The sequence below is a fragment of the Callorhinchus milii genome, unplaced genomic scaffold (assembly GCF_018977255.1).
Source record: "Callorhinchus milii isolate IMCB2004 unplaced genomic scaffold, IMCB_Cmil_1.0 Scaffold3, whole genome shotgun sequence".
NCBI classification, from domain to species: domain Eukaryota; kingdom Metazoa; phylum Chordata; class Chondrichthyes; order Chimaeriformes; family Callorhinchidae; genus Callorhinchus; species Callorhinchus milii.
In genome coordinates this window covers 7,139,094-7,156,358 of record NW_024704744.1, presented here as the reverse complement: position 1 = coordinate 7,156,358, position 17,265 = coordinate 7,139,094, and the positions used below count along the sequence as shown (strand labels likewise).

General features: G+C 43.7%; 1 protein-coding gene across 1 annotated transcript in view; it reads right to left on the bottom strand.

Moving 5' to 3' along the window:
- Positions 1-5,460, bottom strand: part of zmp:0000000760 (collagen alpha-1(XXI) chain) — a 36,014-nt gene extending 30,554 nt beyond the window's left edge. Inside the window, exon 1 of the mRNA XM_007894067.2 lies at positions 5,386-5,460. The gene's annotated coding sequence lies outside the window, so the exon portion shown is untranslated. The remainder of the gene's footprint in view (positions 1-5,385) is intronic.
- Between the last annotated feature and the right edge of the window lie 11,805 nt (positions 5,461-17,265).

Sequence of the window (17,265 nt, the reverse complement as noted above, 5' to 3'; positions counted from 1 at the left end):
TGCTCTCAGCAATGTTCCACAAACAGCCATGAATTGGCTCTCAGGCTCAGTGAAAAATTCTGCCATTATTCAGTGCTCCGAGATACTACTCCATGTGACGGGTGTTGCATAAATGCAAGTTGCTGTTTTTGAAACGAATGACTCATTTTTTATCTGGGACATTGTTGGCCAGAATAATGGGAGAAATCCCTTCTCTTCCCTCCTGGGACAATGCAGTGTTGTACTTGTACTTGTATCAAAGTATTTGCTCATCAATGCATCGATGCATACATGAGAGAATGAAGGGATTAGGTGAGTGGAAAAGGAGGGGTTGGGAGCTTATGTGGACTATAACCAGTGGCACGGACTAGTAGGGATGAATGGTTTGTTTGAGTATCGCTCAATGTAACTCTAGCTACGTGACATGAACCCACAACATTCTGACCCAATGCTCCCAACTGAGCCAGACTGATATCTTAGCACAGTTAACATAAACACAGTGTTAACTATCACAAGAAACACATTCTGAAACACGGTAAACTTTACCCCAGCAGGTTCTGAAACGCTGCACATTTCAATCCATTTCAAAGCCCGGCAGCAGGTGTGAACCCCTTCCACCCTAACCTCACCACAGGGCAGCACAAAGACTTGCAGGAACTCAGCCTAATATTGGCCTTTGCAGTGCGCCATTGTGACTGGGAAATCCACGCAGAATTAAGAAACCAGAAATTCTCCTTTAATATCTAAACTGGATGGTTACGTTCGATTTCAAGATCCTCTCACTCGTCTGGAAATTCCTTCACAACCTGGCACCGCCTTAGCTTTCTGACCTCCTCTCTCACCACTCCACAACTCACTGCCTCCACTCAATTGGCTCTGGCCTCCTCTTTATCCCTCATACTCTCCGCTCCACCATTGGAGGCCACGCTTTCAGCCACTATTGGAAAGCTTTGGAACTCTCTCCCTCAATCCCTCCACCTTGCCCCCTCCTTCCCTCTTTTAAATCAAGACCTTCCTCTTCGACCGTGCTTACAGTCACCTCCTCCCTCCCCCCGGCTCAGTGACAGGCTTCGCCACTGTTAAGTGCTCCGAGATGCTGCTGCATGAAGGGCGTGATATAAAAGTAGCTGTTGTTGTTGTTACCTGCTCGTCGGCAGGACTTAGTGCAGCAGAATACTAGGGACAGGGATTTCTGTCACTTAGTTCCTGTTCATCCTGCAAACAAAAGCTCCAATGGTTAGGGAGATCCTCACTAGACAAGCAGCAGGAATGCAAAAGGCTGAAATGTACAGACATGCTGAGAATTTTACAGCCGTTACTGCATCTTCTCAACCGTGAAATCCACTTAAACAAAATCGCTGTTTGTGGGACATTGCTTTGTGCAATTGGCTGCAATAATTCACCCACAGAATACATAGACAATTCACTTTACATTATATCATGGGAAGTGCTTGAGATGTCTCAATGATGTGATAAGGCACAGTATCAAATGCAAGAATTATTATTATTACAGTGAATATGGTCATTTCTAAAACTGTTATTCCCAATTTGTTTTTACTAACACAGGGTTTTCAGTTTAAGGTTTGGATTGTTTCAATCCTCCTCATCCAATAGGTAAACATAATAATAATTCTTGCATTTGATATAACGGTTTTCATGTAAGGAGGACATCACAAAGCAATTCACAGAATATACTGTACTGTAAAGTGTAGTGGCTGCATAATCTCATCTTCCAATCTGTGCACAGCAATATCCCACACACAGACCCGGAAGTCAAATGACCAATTTTATCCAGCAGATTGTTGGCCAGGACACCCGGAAGAAACTCTCTTCTCCAAAATAATCCTTTCGTCTACTCGCCAAACGGATGTGAGACACTGAGCACCAAATGCATCTTCTCCAAGTCACTGGGACTCAGGGAATAAAGAGTACTTTACAGTGGAGAGATTTCATGACAAATGCCAGATAGTTACTTAACAGAAAGCCACTGAGTTGCAGGCACAAAAGCCCATTCAGAAGTGAGATAGCAAGTATCTGCTACTTTTAAAGCCCAAATATATATTTTTCAAAGCAGAATTTTCTCCCCTTTCCCCTCTCAACTTTTCAACTTTACGTTAACCTGCTAGCGGAGTCCGGTAAAATTCCGCACTTTGGAATTCTCATCCATCAGACACATTCCACATGCAAGGGGTATTTTCCCAGTGCTTCTCAGGTGCTTCTGCTTGATTTAGGCGGCTACAGGGAGCAAATGTTTAAAAAGCACAATGGGTGAAAATTGCGATGTTATCCCATCAAACACATGATAAAATATTGCAGATTTTACCTATAAAGTCTTTGATAACCCTTCACGACTTCACTGGACACTCCATTTGCTCAGCAAACAGGCATGTTTCATGTCCCTCACCTACAGCACCTCATCATCAGTGGCCGAGCTACCAGCCAATCTGACCCCACTCTCTGGAACTCGGGAAGCCCTCGAAAGAGCATAAGAATTTGTTAGGCGAAAGAAGACCAAGGTCCATTCAGTTCGTCTTCTACCATCCTGACACATTATGTCCCAAACTGTATATTGTATCCCGAGACATTATTTCCTACCCTCCAACCTACTTCTTCCTTCCCTGCCTCAAGAATTATTTTGCGTCTTTTCTCCCCCCTTCCCTCCCTTTACCTCCTGTCCCCCCAACTCAGCCCCCAGTCAATAACACCACCAATTACATTATGATGGGAGGAAGTTCCAAGGTGCTGGCCAGTCAAGGGTTTGTACCCACGCTGGGGGTTGGAATCAAAAGGATTGGAGAGCAAAGAGGGTTGAAAGGATGACTGAAGGCACAGTCAAAGAGGAGAGTCTTGAGATGGGCCTTGAAGCAAGGCAAAGATGGAGTTCCAAGGGTCAGGGTAGAAAGGCTGAAAGCCTGACCAACAATGGTGGAGCGGACAATTCGGGGGACATGGAGCAGGCCAGTGCCTGCCGAGTGGGGGAGCAAAGTGGAGGGAGTCAATTGTGTGAAGAACTTTGAGACGCCCCCCCCAAAGTAAAAGGCACTTTATAAAAGTAAATTGTTATTGCAATCGTAATTTGAAAACTTTGTCCTGCATTTTACACCTGAATTCCTATTCAGTTTCCTCCGCTGTCAAGGTATACCTCAACGGTAACGGTTTTCATTCCTAGAATTTCAGTAACTACGTGTTATAAACAAGTTAAAATAGAAAAAAAGAAATTGCATTATTCTAGTTCCTTATATGTGTTTATAAGCATATTACAACAAGTTTTGTCAGGTGTAGTGACTGTATTAGCAGGCTACCATAGCAACTATTGTGTGCACAGCAAGTTCCCACGAGTTGCCATAAGGTGAATGACCTATCAATCTGGAGAACTATTGGCCAGTTAGCCAGGACACTGAGAGAAACTCCTTTCTCTTTTCCAATAATTTCATGGAAAAACAGGCATATGATGCCTCAGTTTGAAATCTCACCCAAGGACAAAAACCTTGCTGATGATGCAGCCATTCCCAGCACTGCACTGGAGTGCAGGCTAAAGCTAAAGTGCTTCCAACTGAGCCAAGGCTGACTTCCAAAACTCTTGAGATCACTCCCCCTTTATAGCCCTAATGATTTACAAGTTTTTTACACTATCCCATCACCAAACGGATCCTTCTCAATTGCAAGTCTATAAAAGTAGTTAGAATGTGCCTCACTGTCAAAGCTTATCGGCAGAATGTAAGAACTCTAACATACTGGAAATTCTCAGTCGTATGTTTAGTTTAAAGAGAATCTAAATACATTCAATCAATCCACGTCTGTATTGTGCTTAAACAATGCACTCTCATGATGATTCCCCAGTTGAATTGCTTTGAAATGACTGAGATGCAGATTTTTCTGTTCAAATCCAAAGGTTTTTTTTTTGCACATTAAGTAACCCACCAAAAATCAGACTAACTGAAGTGTTTGTTGCAGGAAGAGGACGTTCAACCAAAGTCAAACCTTTGCATGAAACACTTCAGTGTTGATTTACAGGAGAATGTTACACCAAGGTACAAGGGCATTTGGCCCAACTAATGCTGGCCAATGTTTACAAATCTCCACCCATCCTATTCTCTTCTACCATACCTCTTTATTCCCTTCTCCAATCCTCTCACTCATCCATAAATCCCATCACGTCCTGCCACCTCCCTACCTTTCTGACCTGCTTTCTCCCCACTCCACTACCCACTGCCTCCACACAGCTGGCTCTGGCCTCCTGCTTGTGCCTCGTCCCCTCCGCTCCATCATTGGCGGCTCCACATTCAGCCACTGAGTCCCGATGCTTTGGAACTCTCTCCCCCAATCCCTCTCCTTGGCGTCCTCCTTCCCCTCTTTTAGATCACAACTGAAGACCTTCGCCTTTGACGCCTCCTCCCTCTACTTGGCTTAGCGTCAGGCTCCACCACATATAAGCGCTCCAAGATGCTGCCCGCGTGAAGGGTGCTATATAAATGCAAGTTATTGTTGTTGTTCCCCCGTCATATATGCATAGAGTTTTCTATTAAATACTTTCTGCTTCAACCAGAGTTTCAGATTCTCACCAATCATTGAGTAAAGAAGTTTCTTCTAAACTCCCTTTTTAGATTGCCTGTGGCTATCTTATACTTATGCCCCTTGTTCTGGACTTAGCCACAAGTGGAAATAGCCTATTAACATCCACCTCAGCAAATCCTGTCAGAATTTTAAACACTTCTATCAGGTCCCCTCTCAATTATCTCATCTCCTGAGAAAATCCTTTAACCTGTACTCGTCTCCTCACTTCCTTCTGTTTTAAAGCCCAGAATTATCAAGTAAGAATTCCTCAGTACATTAGAACTTAAGTTCCACATTTAACCTGTAATATTGTCAAACAACAGAACCAATTTTATAGAATTAATTCAAATGAGGGCCAGTTTGACGGAGCAATTTCCTTTTAACTTCTAATGCCAGTTTCAAAATTATTAACCATAAAGATTGTAAACGCAGGATTACATAGGATTACATAGAGTCACATAGACTGTATAGGATGGAAACACCACACAGCCCAACTAGCAGGTACCAGTGTTTACAATCCACATGATCTTAAAGCCCTCTTAATTCCTTCTCCCATACCCTCTAATCCCCCAAAAAGATTATGTGGTCACTTCAATCCGCAACTGTTTGTGGGACACTGCTCTGCACAATTGGCTGACGGATATCGCCCACAAAATACAGTCAATCCACTTTATAGTATATTCTGTGAAGCAGTTTGAGATGTCTCAAAGACGTGATAAGGCGCCATATCAAATGCAAGGATAATTATTATTATTATTCCCTTCTCCCTTGTGTGTGCAACAATGGTATTCGGTACCGACAAAACTATGAAGAAGTAATTAGCGAGCAACCAACCAACAAAGACAAACTTACATATTCCTTCACTCCAATTATGCTTCTCTGTGTGGTTTTGTGAATAAACTGGAGATCCTGGCAAGTGGGAAATGTATTTAACAAGACATAATACTGAAAAAGGGGAGGAGAAACCAGCCTGGAAGTTCAGCTATAGGTAAAAAGACTTCTAAAAGTAGTATGCAAAGACTTTAATAACAGTCTGCATTTTACTCCAAACCTGTGCACTGCCTCTACGCAGGACTGTTAAAGTACTTAAGCAAATTTTATGCGGATGGAAATAATGTTCTACTGTATTGGCTCCTGGTTGAATGATTGACATGGACATTTGGAGCCAGTCAGAGAATCTCTCTCTCTCTCTCACACACACACACACACACACACTCGCTCTTCTCTGTCTCTCTTGGGCTCAAGGAAATCACATTACAATGTCCCTGTTGGCTAGTGTTTAACATTGTGGTCTAAATTGCAATACTGAATGTGTAGCTTTAATTTCCAGCTTACAGTTTGCAATTCATAACAACAACTTGCATTTATAAAGCGTCTCTCTACGCAGGGTAACGTCCCAGAGAACATCACAATAACAAATGACAGTGTTTACAATGGCAAGCTGACCAGTTAATTACACTCCAGCACAATCTGAGGTCCCTAAGCCTTGGCCCTTGCTAATTGCATCTGAATAGAGGGCAACTATCTGGTGAGAGACAGTCAAACTTGAACCATGCACATGTGGAACTTTCAGTATTCTTGAGAAATGTGGGGAAAATAACAAAAAATATGCATTTATACAGTGCATTTCATATTAACAATAATAATCTTTGCATTTGATATACCGCCTTATCATGTTGTTGAGAGGTCTCAAAGCGCTTCACAGGATTTTACTGTAAAGTGGATTGACTGTGTATTTTGTGGGCAAAACACGGCAGCCAGTTGGCACGGCAGTGTCCCACAAACAGTCATGAAGTGAGGGACCAATTTTGTTTGGGGGATTGTTGGCCAAGACATCGGGAGACACTCCCTTCTCTTTTCAAATAGTGCCATGGGATCTTTAACATCCACCTGAACAGCGAGAGGGTTGGTTGAGCAACCAACGGGGTTGGTTTAACGTTTTATCCCTGGCTGGTTACCTGAACCAAGGTGAGGGGAGGGAGGGAACGATGACTATAAGTGCAATCAAAGAGGGAAGTCTTGAAGTGGGCTTTGAAAATGGGGAGGGAGGATGTGAGTCAGAGGGACTCCGGGATGGAGTTCCTGAGAGCGGGGCACAATGGCTCAAAGCCCTCCCACCTTCCAAACTAAGCCTGGAATTAAAAACTTTCCACCATCCATGCAAGATTTTTGAGTAATCGGGCAAGTGTTCTCCTATTTTTTTAAATGAACTTTAGAAATTTTCAGTAAGTACAATAAACTAACACCATATCACCATTCACAGGATTGATGCAGGACAGAACCTCTAGCAATGCAACAGTCCCCAGCACTGCATTGGAACATCAGCCTACACTATGAGCTCAAAGTCTCACAGTAGGGCTTTAACCCCCAAACGTTTTTTTCGGACTACAAGATGGGAGTCGTATATTGAGTTATTTTTATACAGAGGTTTTGTGCCCAAATTCACCCACCAAATACAGTCCCACCACAGTACTGTATATCCTGTGAAATGTCTTGAAAAGTGTCATCAATCGAGCCAGCCTGATGCTGCTAAATAGTAACTCACTTGTGTCACAATTTTCAAATCAAGAAATGAGTTTGATGATTTGTCGCAATATTCTGAGGCCAAATAGGGGAATGCAATACTTTGGGAAAAAAGCACATCCTAAATTCACCCAACTGTTTGAAACTCTATCCATTTGATATCGTCATTGAGATGTCTCAAAGCACTTCACAGAATTTAACTTTAAAGTGCAGATGATTGTCTTTTAAAAAAGAGGGCTGCATCAGCGCAATAAATCAGAATTTTTTTTTGAGGACCCGGGTTCGATTCAGCCAAGATTCCTAACTCCACACGCCTGTGTTTACCTAGCAGTAAGGGGGAACCCAGTTGTTAGTCGATTGGAAGAGAGTTTTCCAGGGGTAATACTCCCTCCAAAAAAGAGCAGGCATTCAATCCATAATTGTTGTGCTGTGCACAATTGGCTGCCACATTTCACCCGCAAAATACAGTCAAATCACTTTGCAGTATATTCTGTGAAGCGCTTTGAGATGTCTCAGCGATGTAATAAAGCACGACATCAAATGCAAGGATTATTATTATTATTGTAAACCAGAAAGTTGCAGAGTTGTATCTGGACACAGTTACTGTTTGTGAATGTTGAGGTCACAGTGGCAGGTATTGGACACAGGCAGCTCTTTCGGTCAAAGTATGTTGAAGTTTCTTGTTGGAATGTGTTCAATGCATCACCAGCGATGGCATCCAGTCAAGTGTAAATAATACCGAACCGGGAAAACCCAAAGGAGAGTCGTACATTTGTTAAAAGCAATAAGAACCGTGGAGAACCAGATTCCAAAGGCAACCAGCTTCTCGCAATCAATTTGACAAATCACCTGCCCATAAATTCACTGAACAAAAATTTGCAATTATATGGCACTTAAAAATGGCTTAGGAGAATGTCTCAAAGGACTTTACAAAGATAGAGTGGGAGGGAGGCGAGGAGAAGCTGGTTAAAGGTGTAGTGTAAGAGATTTGAAAGTGTTTTGAAAGCTGAGCAGGAATGTGGGAGGGGGGGACGACGAGGCAGAGGGATAATAATAATAATCCTTGCGTAGCATAGCTCCTTATCACGTCGCTGAGACGTCTCAAAGGGCTTCACAGAATATATTGTAAAGTGGATTGACTGTGTTTTGTGGGTGAAATGCAGCAGCCAATTGCGCACAGGTGTTTCCAACAAACAGTCATGGATTGAAAGGGTTATTACCCCTGGAAAGCGATCCACCAATCCACTAACAGCCAGGTTTCCACTTACTACTAGGTAAACAGAGGTTTGTCAAGTAAGGAAACTTGCCTAAGGTTTTGCCCCGCCTGGAAATCAAACCCGGGTCCTCTGATTTGCGAGGCGAGCTTGCTAACCACTATGCTCCTTGACTCAATTTTTGAACCGGGGTTTGAAAGCTGAGAAGGAAGGGGGGATGTGGTGGGGTGGCAACAAGGTAAAGGGATGTTGGAATAGAGTTCCAGAGAGTGGAAGCAAAGTGGCTATGTGGTATGCAACAGGGAATATCTATTCTTTCTAAATTTACATGGTCGGTCGTATATTGAGTTATTTTATACAGAGGTTTTGTGCCCAAATTCGCCCACCAAATACGCACAGTCACTGCACAGAATTATATATTCTCTGAACCGTCTTGAAACATCTCAACAACATGATAAGATGCTGAATGAGACTGGTCTTCCCCTCCAACTCCTGACGATGAGCCACACAAGCTGGTTTGCAATCAGCAGTGCCCTGGAGTACCATGGACTATCTGGCTTAGGACTACCACATAGAATTTATTTGATTCCATTGCCAAGCACCTTGGAGCCAACTTAGTCCCAAGGAGATGCACCAAAGCTTTCTTGTCCAGTAGCTGAATGTCAAACAAATCGGTCAATAATTCATTTTTGAAACAAATTTATCCCCAGCTCTGTTTTTCGATACTTTTAAGTATAGCAATGGGTTTCCTATTTGTCAGAAACCAGTTAACCATAGGAAATAAATGATTTGTTTACCCATCTGCTGAGTTTTGTTGTTTTGGGATTGGCAACACTGCCGACATGTATAATTGATGCCTATCGTTATTCCACTACTTTGAGTGCATTATGTCCGATCTCGTTCAGCATCCGTTTTAAACAATGCCTTGTTTGTTTCGAGCCGGCAAGCAGCAGTTCATGACTTGGTCACGCAACGTGCATAAGATTCTGATGTAGTATCTTGCATGTAAACACTAAACCCTAACATAAACATACTGAGATAGACGGGGTCAAAGATTGCAAAATGATAACTGGTGCAGACAACGAAGCAGTATAACATGAGACGCCATATGACCTTCACCCATTTGATACGAGGAGTCCTGCAGCCTGCTGGTTAGAGCGCTCACCTTGCGGATCACTTTCTAGGGGTAATAATCCCTCAAAAAAAAATTGGGAGTCGCTCAATCCACACCTGTTTGTGGGACACCTTTGTGCGCAATTGGCTATCATGTTTCAATCACAAAATAAGATTATGTTTCACGCACCAAACAAAATTTGATCTTGCCTCCTTCAAAGCCCACCTCAAGACCCTCCTCGTTGACCACATCTTCGATCACCCTCCTACCTCTGCCCTCCCTGCCCTCCACTTCTCATGATCCCAACTCCCATTTTCGGTCCAAATCCCTGACTTTCCAGCATCTGGGGACGTTTCCCCACCTTCAATACCCAACTTAAGATCTATCTTTTCCACGGCATTTCGGTCACCCTTCTCCTGCCCCATCTCCTCAGCTCCCCCTATCCCTCTCCTTCCCAGCTCAGCCTCCCAGTATGCCACATGGAAAGTATGAGATTTCCTCCCAGTTATGTAACTGGTGCTACATAACTGTAAATTGCTGTTTTAAATTGCTCTAAATCATACCTTCTGAGCATATGAGGTTAGTTTATTCTTAACCCAACAAGTGAAGTACACTGCATTCTATTAGTGAAATAAACCCACAATTCATCCAGAGTCAGCTCATGATTCAAATTGTACAGTCACTGTAAACTGTTTCCATATCAGGATGTAGCAAGTCTTCCTGGGCTGCCATCTTACATTCCTCTAACATGATGTTTCTATCAGCCGAGCTCAGGCTGGCACTCTCTCCTCTTGGGTCAGAGGTTGGTGGGTTTCAGGCCCACTTCAGGACTTGAGGTTATTGTCTAGGCTGACACTCTAGTGCAGTGCTATGGAAGTGCTGCATTGATGGAGGTGCCGTCCTTCAGATGAGGCGTTAAATCAAGGTCCCATCTGCCAAATTAGAAGGACATTAAAAGATCACATGTCACTGTTCGAAAAGAGAAGGGAGTTATCAACAACAACAACAACAAGATTCCATTTATAGAGCGCCTTTCACATCGGGAGGACATCCCGAGGCGCTGTACAGTTGGGTCAGGACCCGAGCAGGGGGGAAATGGTCAGGGTGAGGGGAGGGAAGGGAGGGAGCGAGGAGGGTGTAGGGAGTCGAGAGGGGAGCTGAAGGCACGGTCAAAGAGAAAGGTCTTTAGACCGGCCTTGTAGGAGGAAAGGGAGGAGGCGGCGAAGGCACTGGGGGATAGACTTCAAGAGCCTAGAGGCTGAGAGGCTGAAGGCCCGGCCACCGATGGTAGGGCGGTTGGGGCAGGGGATGTGGAGCAGACCGGAGCCAGAGGAACGGAGGGTACGGGCAGGTAAGTAAGGGGATACTAGGTCAGAGAGGTAGGAGGGAGCAAGGCCTTGAATGGCCTTGTAGGTGAGGATGAGGATCTTGAATTCGAGTTAATTCGAGATTATCCTGGAGCTCTTATCCTTATTCCTTAGCTTTGGAATTCTCTCACTCAATCCTTCTGGGCAGGCCTTCTGCTACTCTGCCCCTACCCTCTGGAACTCCATCCCACAGCCCCTCTGCCTCGCCCCCTCCCTTGTCTCCTTCAAGACCCATCTCAAGATCCTCCTCTTCGACCGTGCTTTCAATCTCCCGGCTTCCCCCCCTGCCCTCCACTTTCCCCAATCCCGACTCCCAGCTCGGGTCTGAAACTCTGTCTGTCCAGTGCCTTGGGACATCCTCCTGATGTGAAAGGTGCTATGCAAATATAATTGTGTTGTTGTTGTTGTTGTTGCACCTTGCCCTCTTCTTCCCCTCTTTTAGATCACGACTGAAGGCCATCCTCTTCAACTGTGCTTATGGTCACTTCCTCCCTCCCCCGGCTCGGTTAAACTCTAGCATCAGACTCCACCACTGCGTGAAGGATGCTATATAAATGCAAGTTGTTATTTAAGTTTCAGTTGCCTCCCACCTTGATTTCTCCAGTTCCCTCCTCACCAGACTCCCTAACTCCACCACTCATAAAATTCAATTAATCGAAACATCACTGGCCATATCCCAACCCATGCCAAACTCTACACCATACCACCCCAGTCCTTACCAGACTCAACCAGCTCCCTATTGCAGAATAGACCGATTTAAAGAGATTCTCACACTCAATTACAAATAGCTTCATGCGCTACTATCACCTCCTTACCTTTCCAAACTATTTACCTCCCACTCTAGAACTTTCGGCCTCAATCCCAATGCCTTGCTCCCTCCTGGCCCATCTTTAGACCGCGCCTGAAGACCTTCCTCTTCAACCATGTCTATGGTCACTCCCTTCTTTCCCGAGCTCGGCGTCAAGCTCCGTCATTTTTAAGTGCTCTGAGCTTCTAGACCACGTGAAGGAAACTAAATAAAGCAAGTTGTTGTTTTCCTGGCTAACAACCTCCAAATAAAATGGTTAATCACTTTGTGGTTGTTTGTGGAACATTACTGTGCCAAATTAGCTGCTGCGCTTAAAATTATTCAAGGTTTGATGAGGTTAACATAGATTGGCTGTTTCCACAGCTTGGGGAGTCCATAACCAGGGAGCAAAACTATAAGATTGGGCAAAATTTAGGAAGAACTACTTCACAAAGAAGGTAGTGAGATTGTGCAATTTGCTGCCTGAAGTGATGGTTAAATCAGATAGTGTCAATGCATTCAAGAGGAAGCTAGATCTTCACAGGAGGAAGAATGCTATACATAATAATAACAATAATAATCCTTGCATTCAATATAGCTCCTTAGCACTTTGTTGACACATTTCAAAGAGCTGTGCAGAATATATTATGAAGTGGATTGACTGTATTTTGTGGGTGAAATGCAGCAGCCAATTACGTACAACAGTGTCCCATAAACAGTCTTGGATTGAGTGACCAATTGTTTTTTGAGGGATTATTGCACCCACAAAGCAATCAACTAACAACCGGTTGCTACTTAATGCTCGGTAAACAGAGGCATGTGGAGTAAGGAAACTTGCCTAAGGTTTCTCCACTGCCAAGAATCAAACCCGGGTCCTCTCGCTTGCGAGGCGAGCGCTCTAACCACTATGCTATGGGACTCCACATTCTTTGTAATCTTTGTTGGCCTACAAATATACAGAGTCTCTGCAGTTTACAGTATATCTTACAGAGCGCACTGAGGCATTCTCCTGATGTGAAAGGGGCTAGATCAAATGTAAGGATTATTTATTATTAATAATTAAACCACCGCTCTGCGTGTTAAACTGGAGCTTCGCCTCAGAGTTGCAGTGACACACTGTGACCACTAGAGGGGACGAAAGTATCAATTTGTTTATCAGTGATGTAACTTGACAAGTCATATCAGATACTTTTCATAGCTTTCGTCCCTTAAATATTGGGAAGAAAGTATTGAAGAACTGAACCATATTCTATTGCATTCATCTTCCTAGCAGTTCAATTTGCCTCATGTGATGAAATCATTCGTGACAATTATCGCATTGACACAAAAAAATGGAGCTGTTTCATATGTGTTGTGACTCAGCCGGGGTTGCATTAAGTGTCTCAATTAGCCATGGCCTTTCCTGTTCCTGTTCCCTGCATAGCACTTTCTACTGGTTGTTGCAATGCTTCTCATAACTCAGGTGTAGAATATAATAATAATAATCCTTGCGTCTAATCAAGTCGTTGAGATGTCTCAAAGCGCCTCACGGAACACACTCTAAAGTGGGCTGACTGTGTATTTTGTGGGCGAAAGAAGGTGACTAGTTTATTCTTAGCTTAAGACAACGCAACACTCCAATACTGAGAGCCATTAGCAACCTTTGACCGCATTTTCGGTTGACGTGATAACATCGCATATCATAATGTTGAGTCCACTAGAGTAGAGTAAAAGCTTTCAACAAAGTTTTCCACAATGTATCAGTAACAGCGAAACAGAACACTCAGCACAGCAGTGACCTAGTTAGTGCAGGAAGTCAGCCAACAAACTCTGCTGATTGAGTTTGGCACATCGACATCCAGGGGGAGGTGACAGCCCCATATTTCAGACAAGGCTAACTTTGAAACCATTTAAAGTAAACCTTAACATCGACATTAAGATGACTCTTGGTCAATTTCCCATTAAATGTAGTTGACGTAACGCCAGTTGTCTCCTTTAATAAAACGAGTCATGTGAACATCTGGCTAAAACGTTGACTCGAAGGTCACAGGGATCATTGCAGACTTCAATCCTCAATTATTCCATGGTTTCAATTCAATGTGATGCACTGTGGAGCCAAGCTGCAATGCTAGATCCTCCTACAAGGTCACAAGAGAGGTTTGTAACGCTCACCCCACCATCAAATTGACCTCATCCATCAAGAATACTCGCCTTACCATCCTTCCAATAAAGTATCCAGCTTTCTTAAATTAGCTCAGCCTCTGCAACCCCTCTTGGTAACTCATTCTTGTTATGCACCACCCTTTAAATAAGGAAATACTTCTTGGTTTCTGCCCGAAAATTGCCCTATATAGAACTAGATTGAAAAATCGACTATGTATTTTGTGGGCGAAATCAGGTAACTATTTTATTCTCAGCTCAAACAATTCAACACTCCAATACTAAGAGCCATTACCAGTTTTTCACCACATTTTTGGTTGATGTTATAACAGCACATATAATTTTGACCCTTAGAGTAGTGTAAAAGCTTCCAATGAAGCTTTCCACGATGTATCAGTAACAACAACAACAAATTACATTTGTATAGCACCTTTCACATCAGGAGGATGTCCCAAAGTATTGGACAGTCAGGGATCCGCACCCGAGCTGGTGGTTGGGATCAGGAGGGATGGAGGGTGGGGAGGGTAGGGGTAGGAGGGTGACCGAAGGCAAGATTGAAGAGGAGGGGCTTGAGATGTGTTTTGTAGGAGGCAAGGGTTGGGGCGAGGCGGAGGGACTGTGGGATGATTCCAGAGGGTGGGGGCAGAGAGGCTGAAAGCCTGCCCGCCAATGGTGGGGCAGACAAGGCGGGGGACATGAAAGAGGCTGGAGTCTGCTGAGCGGAGGGAGCAGACAGGTAACAGCGAAACAGAACACCCACTGCAGTGACCTAGTTAATGCAGGACGTTTAACAACAACAACAAAATTACATTTGTATAGCGTCTTTCACGTCGGGAGGCAGTCCCAAGGCACTAGACAGTGATTAAGAAAGTCAATCTAGCTCTTGCCCTGCTACCTTGAGAGTATCTGAGATTATTGATCTGGGCTTACCCTCGCTATCCCATTTAATATCTTGTACATCTCTACAAGATGCCCTTTGAGACATCCCCTTTCAAGACTGGGCTACACTTCCTAGTCTCATTGATGGAGCCACACAAGCCAGTCAACCATCACCAATGCAAGGCAACAGAGCAAGAGCTCGCAAATTCAGGTTTATATAGAGCAAGTTTAGGGCAGAAACCAGGAAGTATTTATTTACCTAGAAGGTGGTTAACAGTGAGAATGAGTTACCAAGAGCGGTGGCAGAGGCACTTCCTATGTCTTAGATTAGTGTGGAGTTGCCCGGCTTCGCTAGGTGTATCTCCTTGGAGCCAGTCAAACCTCAGAGAACTTACATTTCCCCGTCCCAGTTACATCTGAGGAAAAAAAACTCTAATCCACTTCCCCAAAATGTTACATATTGATACAAATGTAATCAATCAACCTTGAAAGAATTGAGTGGACATAGAGCCGTCGAACATAGAATCTTGTGATTCCAAGTCTGGTCCTCAAGTATTAAGGAATTACTGTAAAGTGCAGGGACTATGTGTTTTGTAGACATATATGACAGCTAATTTGTCCACAGCAATGTCCTTCAAACAGCCATGGAAAGAGCGGCCGATTTTATTTTGGGGATTGTTGGCCAGGAGTGAGGAGGTGACCGTAAGTACAATAAAACAGGAAAGTCTTTAGGCGGGATTTGAAAGTGAGGAGGGAGGGGGCAAGGCGGAAGAATTGGGGGAAGGGATTACAGCACAAAAGAGGCCATTTGGCCCACCGTGTCTGTGCCAGTTCTTTGAAAGAGCTACCAACAAGTCCCACTCCCCACTCTTACTACATAGCCCTGCAAATGTTCCCTTTTTAATTACCTGTCCAATTCCCTTTTGAAAGTTGTTATCGAAACTGCTTCCACCACTCTTTCAGGCAGTACATTCCATACCATAACAACTCTCTGGATTAATAAATCTCTCCTTATCTCCCCTTTGGTTCTTTCGGCAATTATCTTAAATCTGTGTCCCCTGGTTACCAACCCACCTACCAGAGGAAACAATTTCCCCCTATCTACTCTATCAAAACCCCTCATAATTTCAAACACCTCTATATATTTCTCCCTTCAATCTTCTCTTCTCTAAGGGGAATAATCCAGCCTCTCTTGTCTTTCCACATAACTGAAGTCCCTCATCCCTGGTATCTTATTCAAACAATCTGGGTAATGAGCAATTACCCAATTTTTCACATACTTCTTTCGAGAAATCACTGAATTAAAGTCGAACTTGGTACGTGAACACATGGCAAGATTGTTCCAAGCTGTTTCAAGTGCTCAGTGAGCAGTGCACTGCAACACGTAACTGATTGCTGCTGCCAAGACGTGACTCAGATACGAGTGTCTCACAAACAGGTTGCATTCTTTCCATTTTCTAATATATCTGCACAGTATAACACCATACTATTGTAATGTGCTCGGTAAATGAAGTGATTGGAATAGCATGTTTTGGCAGGAAATATGGACTTAGCTCATCTGCACTTTGATGCCAAAATTAGACCAATTCCTTGTTGCTTTACGTTGCAAGGGCTGAAGGTCTCCAAGGGAATTGCGGTTATTTATTCTACCAATTGGAAATCCATATATCAAAGAAGAGTCAGATTTAATTTCTTGCAAAAAAAATTGAAATAACGTGAAGACGTTTGCCAACAAATGTTTGTACTCATCACATGCACTGTGCATTTTAGCTCGGAATTGCATAGAATATTACAGCATCGAAATAGGCCATTCAGTCCAATTAGTCCATGCTGGTGTTTACACTCCACACAAGCCTTCATGCCTCCTATTCACCCCCACCACATGCTCTCTCTCCTCCACCACAGCTCTCTATCCCTTTTGAGGAGCTTCTTCTGAACTTCACAAAGTTACAATTGTGCTTTAACCCGATTTAGTCATCGAGTCTTATGAATTCCACGTGTTAATTGTAAACAAAGCTTTGACTGAGAACCGTAGGGGTATAATTTGCACGATTTGTATTTTTGTTTTGGTCAGCTTTTCCCATTATCAGTACTCTGATATTTCCTCAAAAAATAGTGAAATTGGTCAAAAAAAAATGCCATTTACAAATTCATGCTGGCTGTAGATTGCAATCACTCCGCCTCACCCCCTCCTTAGCCTCCTTCAAATCCCGCCTCAAGACCCTCCTCTTCAACCATGCTATCAGTCACCCCCCCCCCCTCCTTCTCCCCCCCCCACCCCGACCCCAGCTCGGGTCTGAAATGCTGTACACTGTCCAGTGCTTTGGGATGTCCTCCCAACGTGAAAGGCGCTATACAAATGTAATCTTGTTGTTGTTGCACTTACCCATAACTTTCTAAGAGAATTTTTTGGGGTCAGTCAGGTGTATGACACATGCAGAAACCCAATACAAAGCTTAAGCGTATCCAAACCAAACTGAGAATTCCATGTATCCCACATTCCAGAGATTTTTTATTTGGAATGGAATGTGCACTCTCTTCCTGGAGGACCGTATCTTGCTTACCTAATTTTGAAGAGTATTAGATGCAGATTGGCAAGAATCAAGGCTTGGGGTCCCCAGAGTGTGCGTTGGGGTAAATGCTGAAGTCTAACCTGCTAAAATCGCATAGCTTACCATTGATATCGTTGTCTGGCAAGTTTTCCTGCTG